This window comes from Macrobrachium nipponense, chromosome 42 (genome assembly GCF_015104395.2).
Source record: "Macrobrachium nipponense isolate FS-2020 chromosome 42, ASM1510439v2, whole genome shotgun sequence".
NCBI classification, from domain to species: domain Eukaryota; kingdom Metazoa; phylum Arthropoda; class Malacostraca; order Decapoda; family Palaemonidae; genus Macrobrachium; species Macrobrachium nipponense.
The window spans coordinates 20,288,411-20,301,194 of record NC_061103.1 but is presented as its reverse complement, the minus strand read 5'-3'; the positions used below and the strand labels follow the sequence as shown (position 1 = coordinate 20,301,194).

Sequence of the window (12,784 nt, the reverse complement as noted above, 5' to 3'; positions counted from 1 at the left end):
CTTTCTCGGAGGGATGCTGGTAAGTGAAAACTGCCATTAATTGAAACATGATATTGTTATGATACAATAAAGTTTGTTCATACTTACCTGGCAGATATATATATATAGCTGTATTTTCTGAAGTCCCGACAGAATTTCAAAAACTTCCGGCACACGCAGTGGTCGGCCAGGTGGTTAGTACCCATTCCCGCCGCTGGGAGGCGGGTATCAGGAACCATTCCCATTTTCAATTCATATTTTTATTCCCACTGTCCCCTGAGGGGAGGTGGGTGGGTACTTGATTATATATATCTGCCAGGTAAGTATGAACAAACTTTATTGTATCATACCAATATCATTTTGTTCATGAAACTTACCTGTCAGATATATATATATATAGCTGAATCCCACCGTTGGAGGTGGGAAGGGACAGAATAGAAGGATTTTGGGAAATAAATGCATGCAGATGATTTACATCTTGGTTCCACCTGTTAGCATATCTGACTTCGTGATTACTGTCACCCAAGTCTGCTTCTGCTTTACTAGAGTTGCCAACGAGGTAGAGACCTATATAGCTGGTGCACTCCAGATGATCTGTCAACAGGGGCGTGACCACAATGTGACTAGACCATATTGACCATACCATGAGAGCTAAGAAGTAAAATATATTATATATATATCTATATATATACATATATATATATATATATCACCACCTGACCAACCTAGCCAAAGTTAAGGTGTTTTAACTATGGCTTAAGAGTTAAGAAGTCCGCCATTGGCGGCGACTCAACAACTAGATTAAGAGCTCTTCCTAACCATTTCCTACAGGATAGGATGAGTGCTACTTCTTGCCCCCAAAATTGTGTCTGCAAACACGTATGGCCCTAGCGAGCAGCAGATCTCATATGCCGTCTTCACATCCCGCAGGGAGTGTGAAGCGAACACAGAGTTGCTTCGCTAAAACGTGGTACTCAGGATGTTACTGAGTGCCATGCTCTGTTGAAATGCTTCCGAGGCTGCGCCCTCACCTCGTGAGCATTCAGATCAAAAGATTTCAAATCTTTGTGCAAACACAATGAAAGAGCCTTTTTTGAAAGAACTCATAAACAATAAAGCCAGGGTGTTCTTTGATATGGGCAAGTCTGGTCTTTTTCGGAACACTGCAGATTGTCCGAAGGACTTCGACTTTCTTAAGTTTTATGTAGGTAAAACTTGAGAGACCCGACAGGGCACAGGACTCTCTCTGGCCCTTGCCCAATAACTTGTGCCATCCCTTGATTCCAAGCTCCTGGCCCAAGGACTAGACGGGTTTCCATTCTTAGGCCACAACGGAAGGTTTAGAGAACACACCGCATTGTGTTTTCTAAAGCCAAAACGTCTGACGATGGCTTAAAACCTCACTAACCCTCTTTGTCGTATCTAGAGTGGTTAGAAAATAGGCCTTTCTGGTCACGTGCAATAAGTTAACAGAAAGGAGAGGTTCGAAATGCTTTGACATCAAGAACTTCAGACTACGTCTAAGTTCCATATTGAAAGCTTCAATCTGGACATGCACAGTCATTCCGTCTGTACTAAAGTCAGGTGACCGACCAGGTGACCAGTCAGACGAATCAAGGACAGCAAGGCTGTACCCTGAAGACTAAAAGGCACTATTCTTCGCTGAAGGATGAGTGTCTGGACTGCCTGGGCTATTCAAGCTAAGCAAACCTTGGGGGTGTATCAACGCAACCCAACGTCGTCAGCGAATCAACTCATGAGCAACTCCTGACTCGAGCTTCTGGTGCCAGGCGATTCAGTCCCGAAGAGGGAATGCCTGACAGTCCAACCTGGTCTCATGTTACACGATCATCGGGGGTGTAACAACGCAACCGACTTCGTCAACAAGAAACTCAGGGCTACTAAATGTCGCCTGATCTCGCACGAGTGTCTGACTCCGAGAAAACAGGTGAGACAAAAAGTAGATGGTGAGCAAGTTTCGAGATTCCACAGACCTCAAAGATCGCGAAGGGCTTTGTTGTTTGACAGATGCTTATCTCTGAGCCCAAAGGCCGTCAACAACATATTTGCGTATTCTTTAATAGTTGTGACTGGCAGCTTATCCCATTCTTCAGACGGAAAGGGAAGACAGTAATCTTATTCCTGTCAACATCTCGATAGTCTGAACGTAGTCAGACTCAGAGCGGAGAGGTTTATAGGTACCTTTCAAAGTGAGGCTGTTAGAGTAGACCGACTCTCTCGGAAAAGGTCCTTGGAAAGTGAACTAGGAAGGACGTGACCTCTGTGAATCCAGGATCTTGAAGGCCAACATGGGGCGATCAGCGTCATTGTCGCTCCCTGTGACGACATAAATCATCTTATTACATTTCCTAAGAGTTTGAAAAACGGGGAAAAGAGACTAAACATCCATCCCCGTTCAATACCATAGGATGGCATGTAATGCTACCGCTCCTGGATCGAGAATAAGGGAGCAGAGTAGATGAAGCCTCTTCATCCTCAACATAGCGAAGAGATGTATGAAAGGACGTCCCTAAAGTCTCCACAACTCTCAACATACTCCTAATCAAAGATTCCACTCGAAAGTCAGTAGTTGCTGCCGTCGATCGAGAAGATACGTACGGACTTTAAGCAATCCTGTAACGAACCTCTTGAGGATCGTTACGTTCTATGCCTGTTGTCATAATAGGCTCTTTCTTGTAAACTCGAACAGGGACCGAGAGATGATACTTCTTAAGATATGAGAGAGCTGTGGAATTGTCCGAGTTGATCTGGACCACTGGTTCCAAAAACTCGTTCTTCGAGGACTGGAGGGACGACTGAATTCCTTCCAATTCTTTCAGATTATGTGCCAGGACATCTGAAACCCTCTCCAGATGCCTGGCACCTTCTCGCTATCACCTCAGGTGATACTTGAAGCACTGAGATGTTCAGAATCATTTCTAGATCTTGGAAAATATTTCAGTTTTCCGTTTGGAAAATATTTCAGTTTTCCGTTAGGAAAAAACTGTAGAGGTCTGAATTCCAGTCTATTTAGGGAAACAAACTTCTTCGGGAAGGAAATGGTCCCCAGCAGGCTCATCCATTCCCTCACCGAGCATGCTTACTTCCCTAATAAGGCTGCGCTTTACCTAAGCAGGAGAGCATATAATAGTGCAATGTCGCGGTAGACTCGTAGTCCAATTACAGTGCGGTAACGAGCACCGAACGAAAGAGATATCTCTGCTGAACATAGTTACGCAAAACGAAGGCAATGTTTATTCATGCATGTTAGAATTCCCCTCAATCTTAGGCTAAAGTCCGTGATTGTAGGGCAGAGATACAGTTAGTCAGTCAATCCCGCAGGAGACAGAGACGTAACCGCCCGCGCAGAGATACGGTTAGTCAGTCAATCCCACAGGAGAGAGAGACATAACCAACAGCGTATGACAGTGAACTAGCTGGTACTGGCTCGGTTGGAGTTCAGTGACAGCAGCTTACGTTCGTCGTCTCTAACTCTTATGCCTGGGTTGCCAGCTACTCTATTCTACGAAGGAATAGGTCTGTTATTTTTGAGTAGAAAGAGACTCTCAAGCTGGTATATTTAAGCGAAACAGAAAACGCTAAATATAGAGCTGCGTTTGTGCCGTCATAACACTACCATAAAACGGTAAAAGATAAATCGGAAACTCCTGGAAGGCTGCAGGGAGTACCGATTAAATGCCCTTAAAATAATAGACCTCTCGGTTGCCATCCGTAGAGGTAACTACAGCATGCGTATATGACTTGAACCAACCAGTAGTAAAATAACGCAAGGCAAAATATGATATTGTTATGATACAATAAAGTTTGTTCATACCTACCTGGCAGACATACCTATAGCTGAATTCGGAAATATAGCTACATATATATCTGACAGGCAAGTTTCATGAACAAATCGTAGAGAATCGAAGCGGACAGCTCAAGCTTCTTATGTTATTGGACATAAGCGTTCATTGACGTTGGTGATAGGTGGTGATGTCTTGCATAGAAGACGAAAGATTGCAGGATGGGAGAAATGATATCCCGAGTAGTAGATTTCTTTATTCCAAGCAGCAAAAGGTAAATATGTTCAGAGGCTCTGCAGGGCGTGCAGCTCGCGCCAAGAGAAGCAAGAAGAATAGCCATGCGCATGTGCGGGGTTCATCATACAGGGCGACACATGTGGATGCGTTCACAATAAGTGATTTTATTAAATACATGGAAATGAATCGTACAGCAATTGCATAGTTAAAATATACATTATTCCACACTTCCCCTTCCCCTTTTGCGTTCAAAGAGGTATTTTGAACGTACTAAACAAATTACATGTAGAAATGTACATTATGTAGGCCTGTTCAATCTTGGGGACCTGCGAGGGGCTTTGGAGGGAATTGATGACTTTTCCATGTCTGGGCTAGGGACCACAGGGAGATCAGAGTTGGGAACTTGACTGGGGTTGGGCAGTGGATATAGGAAGCGACGGTTCCGACGTAACACTCGACCACTTGGGAGACGGATCTCGTACTTGCGTGATCTTGCACCACCCATGACAATCCCAACTGTGTCCCATCGGTGGGATGTTGGGTCCTGGAGGCGGACATGTTGGCCCACATTAAGCCTGGGCAGGGGGCGGGCGTGGACGTCATAGTTGCGCTGCACCTGAGCAGCTCTGGCAGCGGCTCGGCGGTCGCAGTCATGGGCCTTTTCCAGCCAATCTTCTGTGAATGACTGAGGATGGGCAGGCACACATGTACGGAGAGGGTGACCATACAGTACCTGGGCAGGAGAGCGACCAGACTGGTTGGGTGTGTTTCTCAACTCAAGGAGACCACGATCGAAATCCTCGCAGTCAATGTTTCCTGTGGGGGCCGTTTTGAGGATCAAGTGCTTGACAGCCTTGACGGCGGCCTCAGCGTGTCCATTAGACTGTGGGTAATGTGGCGACGAGGTGATGTGGTGTACACCCCAACGTTCTGTGAAGTCGGCGTATTCTTTGCTGGTAAACTGAGGTCCTCCATCGGTGCGCAGGCGTAAGGGAACACCCACCTCTCTGAAGTAGCCGCAGAAGTGCCGTATGGTCGAGGAGGCAGTAGTGTCACCCTTGCAAGGGACAACTACAGGCCAGCCGGAGAGGCGGTCGGCGACTACAAGAAAGGACTTCCCAGCTACCTGGAAGAAGTCCGCCGATACTGACTCAAAGGGCCTGGATGGATGGTCGTCGCTGTGGAGAGGCTCCCGTTGTTGGCTGGGACGCAGGACTTGGCACGGCTCGCAGGCAGAGACGGTGTTGGCGATGTCCGAGTCTATCCCAGGCCAGAAGACGGTTTGTCGAGCCCGGCGTTTCGTAGCCTCGACACCATGGTGACTATCATGGAGTCTGGCGAGAGTGTGGTGGCGTAGAGCTGCAAGAACTAGTATTCTTGACCCATAGAGCACGAGGTTGCCATCAGTAGAGAGGGCTTCTCGCAGCTTCCAGTACGGTGATAAGGATGCATGTAGGTCGTAGCGGTTCGTGGGAAACCCAGAACTGATGCAGTCACGAAGGCGAACGTAGGTGGGGTCAGCCTGTGCTGCTATCGACATGTCCTGTAGGGTCTGGTCGGCGTCAATGGTTGGGGCATCCTCGTCCTGGGAAGCTGTTGTAGCGTTGATGACAGATCTGACATGTGCCGTTACCTCAGCGCAGCCAGTCATATCCTCAGAGGTGGGGTAGCTGACTGGTGCATGAGAAAGTGCATCTGGGATGCATAGAGACTTGCCGGCGCGCCACACTGCAGTAAATTGATATTGCGACATGCGCTCCTTCATTCGCTGGAGTCGTGGGTTTTTAACCATGTCCAGCGTGTAGCTGTTGATGATAGGCACCAATGGGCGATGGTCGGTTTGCAGGGTGAAGGTTGGCAGTCCTTTGAGGTATAGGCAGCACTTTGTGAGGGCCCAAGATACTGCAAGCATCTCCAGTTCAATCGTTGCATACCTTGTTTCGGCGTCTGCGAGAAAGCGGGATCCACACTGGACTACTCGGAGATGTCCAGATCCATGGTCCTGGAGGAGAGCGTAGCCTATCCCGTAGAGGCGAGATGCGTCGGTCTGGAGAATGGTTGGCAGGGTTGGGTCAAAAGACGCAAGAACAGGTGGGCTTGAAAGTGCTTGTTTCACACGTTTGAAGGCCTGGTCATGGTCAGGTGTCCAAAGAAAAGAGCGTTTGGGGCTCATGAGTGGTCGAAGGGGCTGTGCAGTCAGGGCAATATCTGGGGTAAACTCTGTCAACTGGTTTACTAATCCCATGAAGGAACATAAGTCCGTCAGGTTGGATGGTGTAGGGAAGTCTTGCAGAGCAGCAACTCGTCCTGGGTCAGCAGCAATTCCTTCTTCGGAAAGGGTGAAGCCACAGAAATTCACTCTGGTCTCTGCCACTGTGAACTTTTCTTTGTTGAGAGTGATGCCATTTTTGCGGCAGCGGGTGAGCAATTCGTGGATCCTGTGGTAGTGTGTCAGTAGGTCATCGTCGAAGATGAGAATGTCATCAACAACCTTGACAGACTTCTTCATGCCTTGGAGAGCTAGGTCTCCGCGGTAACAATAGGCATCACCAGTGGCAGCGAAGCCCATAGGTCCCGGCAATGCTGGAAGCGTCCATAAGGCGTAATGAAAGTGGTGAGGTGGCGGTCCTCTTCTGCTAGCTCCATCTGCCAGTAGCCATGTAGAGCGTCCGCGGTGGTGAAGAACTTGGCGGTGGAGTCGACAGCACGGACAGCAGCTAAGGGTGTGGGCGAAGGGTGGGCTGGATGGGAGACTTGTGCGTTCAGCTTCGTGAGATCCACTGTGATTAGAACTCCCTTGGCCTTAGGAACGACGACTAGAGGGTGGCACCATTCCGATGGCTCATCTCCACAAGGCTTAATGATTCCCTGTTGTACCATGGAGTCTAGTTCATTCTTGACAGGTTCGCGGAAAGCGTAGGGTATCTGCCTTGGGGTGTGGATGGCGAAAGGGACCGCGTCTTCCTTAAGGTGGATTTTCATGGGAGGGCCTACCATCGGCCTCAGTGGAGCTGCTTTAAGGTCTTCCTTTGACACGAGTATGTCCTGAAAGGTTTGTAAGAAATACTCTCGGGCCTCAGCAGGGGTGGTGTCAGCATGCAGGGGTAGCTCCTTGCATCGATTAACGTGGGTGACCTGTAGGATGGGCCACGGAAAGCCTGGCGGGATGATGGCCAACTCCTTACAAAGTGCATAGGACAGGAGTGGCATCTGAACGCGTTCGTGGACTTGAATCGTGGCGAGGCAGGACCGTTTGGCCAAGGACAAGGTGGCCTTAAGGGTTCCTAAAGCAGGTGTCATCTTTGACCCATCTGCCGTGAGTGTCACTGATGTTGCAGGAGGCTGTAGCTCAGTCCTGGGAATGCGAAGGAGTTCCAAGTGCTGGGGGCCCATCACCGATACATCAGCTCCTGTGTCAGGCAGCATCATTATCTTCGATGTCTCACCCCTGTAGGTGAGGGCGATGGATATAGGTGATGGTGAGGAGTCAGTTGATGAAGAAGGAGTCTCGACCTTGCGACAGCTAGAGGGCTTGCTAGAAGGGGGCGTGGCATTGGGCGGGCCGCCCTGCTTGGCGTTCATCTGCTGACGGCAGTACTTGTCATAATGGACCACTCGGCCGCAGTGTCTACATGTGGCCTTGTTGGCGGGGCACTTTGGGGTCCTGCGCCAGTGTCCTTTGCAGCCACAGTTTACACATACACTGTCGCTGGCTGGGCACTTTCCTGCTGAGCTGTGCTTCCTTGTGCAGGAAGGGCATAAAGTGTCCTTGTTAGGGGTTGGTAGCGAGGTAGAACCCCTGTTGCCATGTCCTTTGATTTTTTTATACGTGGAGACGGCACACAATTTAGAAGGAGGGGCACGTATGGCGGTAGTGGCTGTCCATGTGGCCTCATAGGAGCGACATTCGTTAACCATGGTGGCCAATGAAGCTGCAGCGTCCAGGGCAATGAGTTTCTGAGTGAGCTCCTCGTCCCTGACTCCCATGATAATGATCATCTTCAGCTGAGTCTCCTCGCACACAGCAGAATGGCCAGGACAGACGTCGATTTCCTCTGCTACATGCTTCAGTCGGACGTAGAAGTCGCTGAAGCTTTCCCCTTCCCTCTGCTTGCAGGAGAGCAGGTCCCTGCGTCGTAGAGCTTCATTCCGCAGGTTCTTGATGTGTTCCTGGAGAATATTCAAGACCTCGTCAACACTCCAATCCGTGTCTGGTGGTACATTGAGCGTGTGCTCGAGTATTCTTTGGGTCTCCAGGCTGAGGCACATACGAAGCTGTATCATCTGTTCCCTGGTAGGTAATGTACCTAAGTCCACCATCACACTGTAGTCATCCCAGCGTCTACGCCATTCCCTGAACACTTGGTACGTGGCATCAGGACGTAAGGGCGGCGGGGTCTGGGCGATGGCTTTCTGTGGGGGTGGTGGCTGGGTGGACGATGGCACTGAGGATTGTGTGGGAAGTTGTGAGTCCGCTGGTGTTGCTTGCTGCTGGGTCGAATTGACACTAAGTAGCTGCAACAGTACGGTGAAACGCTGAGCTTCCTCCTCTCTTCTTAAGTTGTCCTCTTGGTGGCGTAGATCCTCTTCGTGACGACGTTGTTCCTCTTCATAACGACGTTGCTCTTCCTCTCTCCGACGTGCAGCCAACTCGGCCTGTCGAATTTCCTCCAGGTACTTGATGAGGAGCCTTAACTCCGTATTTGGAGCTGTGGGAGGCGGTATACTCAGGTGCGGTGAGAGCAAAGGTGGGGTTTCCAGCGTTGCAAAACCTGGAAGGGTTCAACGGTCTGTTGGTGAGACTGGGTGTGAAGGCAACTGGCGGTCCTCAAGGTCCTGGTCGTGTTGCATATCCCCAGGCTCATCTTGATGTGAAGCAGAAGCCATTATGAGAAGTTTTCTGCAATGTCAACTGCAGTTTAAAGGAAGAGAAGAACGATGAGGAAGACTTTCTACAGTTTTTATTAAAAAGTTCCTGTAAATAATTCTTCATCTGTGCGGCGAATCCTCGCAGGCGGTGGAGAGTGGGCTGGGTGGGCTCCTGGGGTGGGTGGTCGGGTGGGGAGTGGGGAGCGACCACTCGACCTTGTCCGTTGAAAAAATGAGTCGGCAGTGTATGGCAAATGATGAGCGTGGGTGGATGTGCCTCGGGCTCTGTAGCTGGGTATGGAAATAAGGGTACCCGTAGAGCTGGGGCAAGGCACAAGAAAAATACAACCCACTAAAATCAAAGCACTGACATTACACTGCACTGGCACTACACAAACACTGCATGAACATATCATAAGAACCGCACTAGCACTGTAAAATCCAAAGGCGACCGAGGGGTAATGGCGGCTGGGTTTGAATGCTGATTCCGGTGTTCCTTGAAAATGCTGAATGGTTTCGTCACTGCGCCATTAGAATACGAAAGATTGCAGGATGGGAGAAATGATATCCCGAGTAGTAGATTTCTTTATTCCAAGCAGCAAAAGGTAAATATGTTCAGAGGCTCTGCAGGGCGTGCAGCTCGCGCCAAGAGAAGCAAGAAGAATAGCCATGCGCATGTGCGGGGTTCATCATACAGGGCGACACATGCGGATGCGTTCACAATAAGTGATTTTATTAAATACATGGAAATGAATCGTACAGCAATTGCATAGTTAAAATATACATTATTCCACAGACGTAGTCTACAAGTCTATTCTTGTACGAGTCTGCGATTGATGAATGAGAGCTCTTCCGAATCTTGTTAATAAGAGCTTATCCGCTTACGCAATAAGACTGGGCTCACGGCAGGTAGGACCCCGATGTTCAACTTCGACAGCGTAGTCCCGAACAAGGAACTAACAAAATCTATCATCTGAAAAGCCCTTTCAGATGGACTAAAAAGGCTTGCAAAATTATCCTGGGAAGAGGAAGGAACTCTCCAACCAGCTTCCTCTCCCGTAACACAACGAATGCCTGCTAACGCTTAAATTTATTGGCAGTATGGCAAAGGAAGTCCTGGCTTGCGCTTTCCTGAAGAGCGTCCTCTTGATGAGTGCCTTTGCAAGAATCCTACTGAACGTTGTCGAGCGTCATGACGAGCAGGACGTCGAGCTTTTACATACCCCGTTGCTGCCTTACCGCAAAGTCTTGACTGCGGTAGAGCAAAAGAGATCTTCCCTTGAGCTTTCCTTAACTCCATCCAATCCTGGACTTTGCGAAAAGCAATATTAATTGACAGAGACCTCTTGAATTCACGAAACCCGTGGTCTTGCTGGGTTTCGAAGACGAAGTTGCCTGTTCACTTTAAGCTTCCTCCGAAGCACTGCTTACTTCACATTCTTTGCAGGTGAGGTAGAAGGGATCACCGAAGGAGTTCAACAGAAACGTTCAGCCAGGCGACACACCTGGCGTGCGCTGGCGCGCTCCTGGCGTCCACTGGCGCGCGCTTGGCGTGCCCCCGCGTGCGCTTGGCGTGCACCCGCGAGTGCCTGGCGTCCATCCGAGCGTCCCGTTCAAGCCGAGCGTCAAAAGAAGCGTGCAGATTAGCGTCACGCTCCTGACAGGCGTCAAAACAAGCGAGAGAAACTGCCTTCAGGGAAGAGCGAGAGACATCTCGGAGAGAAATCCGACTGCACGAAGCAGTCTCAGGAGAAGGGTTGATCGTGTGAGAATACGAGGGGCGAGGGAACGCCTTCTTATTCTCACAGTAACAAAGCTAGGAAGTCCGCGCTCAAAAGCGTCCTGCTACTATGACTTCTTTTTCCCTTTTTCTCGGTGGAAAGACGTACTTCTTACTTCTCACTGCAACGCATGACGAGAGAGAGAGAGAGAGAGAGGACGTGAAGCGTCCTCTTCTATAAAGCTTCTATAGAGGGCGCGAGTCCTTCCGAAAGCTCCAACCCCTGCGCGGGGAGGATGCTTTGGAGGACGAGAAGCAATCCTTCAGGATTCGTGCACGTGCACGCACTTTGGCAGCCTGGGAGTATCTTCAGGTCTGCCGAAGGCACGTCAGATCGGTGGGGGTTCCTCGTAACCCTCCTTTGGCTTTCGACATGCTCTCTCCCTGTGTTCCTGGGAGTCCAGCAGAGGTCCCGGCCTAGAGGCGAACTAAGGCCGATCTGACGCACCCTCCACTACACAAGGGGCACTGTCACTGCACTTAGCCACTTCACTTTTGCTCTCTAAAGCAAGCACTTTCGATTTTAAGTTACGAATCGATACAGTATCAGAGAAAGGGCATTACCCTCTACAGACACTGTTTCAGGGCCCGAAGGCAACACTACAGGGTTAGAAGTAGCAACTACAGAAGGGGCACTACACTTCACAACAATAATTGGAGAGCGAGCACTTTAGATTCCAAGATACAGATGGAATCTATAACGTAAAGGGCATTACCTCTCGCAGACATAAGCTCATAGCCCGTAGGCCATACTACAGGGTTAGGCAAAATAAAGTCTACAGGAAGGTTAGCAGGTTCACTACCCTGACTTTTGTTTACTGATTAATTGCGTACATACGAATCATACGTCTTCCTTACGGAATTAGACAAAGTCTCACACTCCTTACATGACAAATCTCAACAAAGAAGAAAGACCCGTACCCCTCATGCATACCAAGTGCGGATCTACCGAAGCTTTCAGTAGCCACACCCTATCTTTGCAGACAACACCCTCTGAAACTAGCCTAACTAGATTCAGATATCTTATGCAAAAATGAATCAAATTCAAATAAACTTATGATAGCGTATGCCTAGCCACAAATCCAAGTAAATAAATCAAAAGACAATTAGGATACTTAGCGGCAATGAAGTTTCCAAAATCCAGACGGAGGTGTGCAAACAGATGTTTACAACACCGGCGACAGAAAAAATATGAATAGAAAATGGGAATGGTTCCTGATACCCGCCTCCCAGCGGCGGGAATGGGTACTAACCAACTGGCCGACCACTGCGTGTGCCGGAAGTTTTTGAAATTCTGTCGGGACTTCAGAAAATACAGCTATATATATATCTGACAGGTAAGTTTCATGAACAAATTGGCAATTTATGGTGATTGTGGCGCCAAGTTTTGGTTAATGGTCACCCCCCTCAGATACTGCAAAAACACTTCTCACTGCACTTTCACTTAACACTTTATCAACAAAAGCTCTGAAGGCAACAGCTAATTCCATTATGGAATTAGCTAAACACTCAAACTTTGTCAAATTGTGACTCAAGACTAGCAATGGCATAAGGATCAAAGGCATGGGAACCTGGTAAAGGAGTCAGTGGCAAAGATGAAGGAAGACTAGAATGGGTGATACAGGAGGAGCAGGAGTGGAAGGAAAAGCACTATCCTCTATCTCTTCAGGTAAAGGAATAGTTTCAAGACTAGCTCTACATTTAGCTCTAATAGGCACCTTCCTTTTCTCATCCTTATCTAATCTGTCTAAATGAGCCTATAAACTTTCCACTGATTATCATCCCAGCCTTTACACTCTGAGCACGTTAATTCCTTAAAGCACACTTTATACACTTGGTATGGGTATCATAAACCAACTTAAATTGGCTAATAGCAAAAGCTAAGAGCAAAAAACACCATTCAAGATGAAATACAGTAGTACCTCGAGATACGTAAGGCTCAACTTACGAAAAACCCAAGTTACGAAAGTCAATGCGAAAAATTTTACTGCTCTACATACGAAAAGTTTTCAAGATACGAAAGGTTGTTGCTGTAAAGTCCCGAGATTCGCCCGGACCACCGAGAACAATTTTAAAACTACCGCGCCGCCAAACTGAGTAAACTCGCCACCATCCT

At 48.5% G+C, this 12,784-nt stretch overlaps 1 protein-coding gene across 1 annotated transcript in view; it reads right to left on the bottom strand.

Annotated features, from left to right (window-relative positions):
- The window catches only part of LOC135213002 (gastrula zinc finger protein XlCGF8.2DB-like), a 105,813-nt gene that overhangs the window by 13,971 nt on the left and 79,058 nt on the right, over positions 1 to 12,784 (bottom strand). The gene's annotated exons all lie outside the window — the stretch shown is intronic.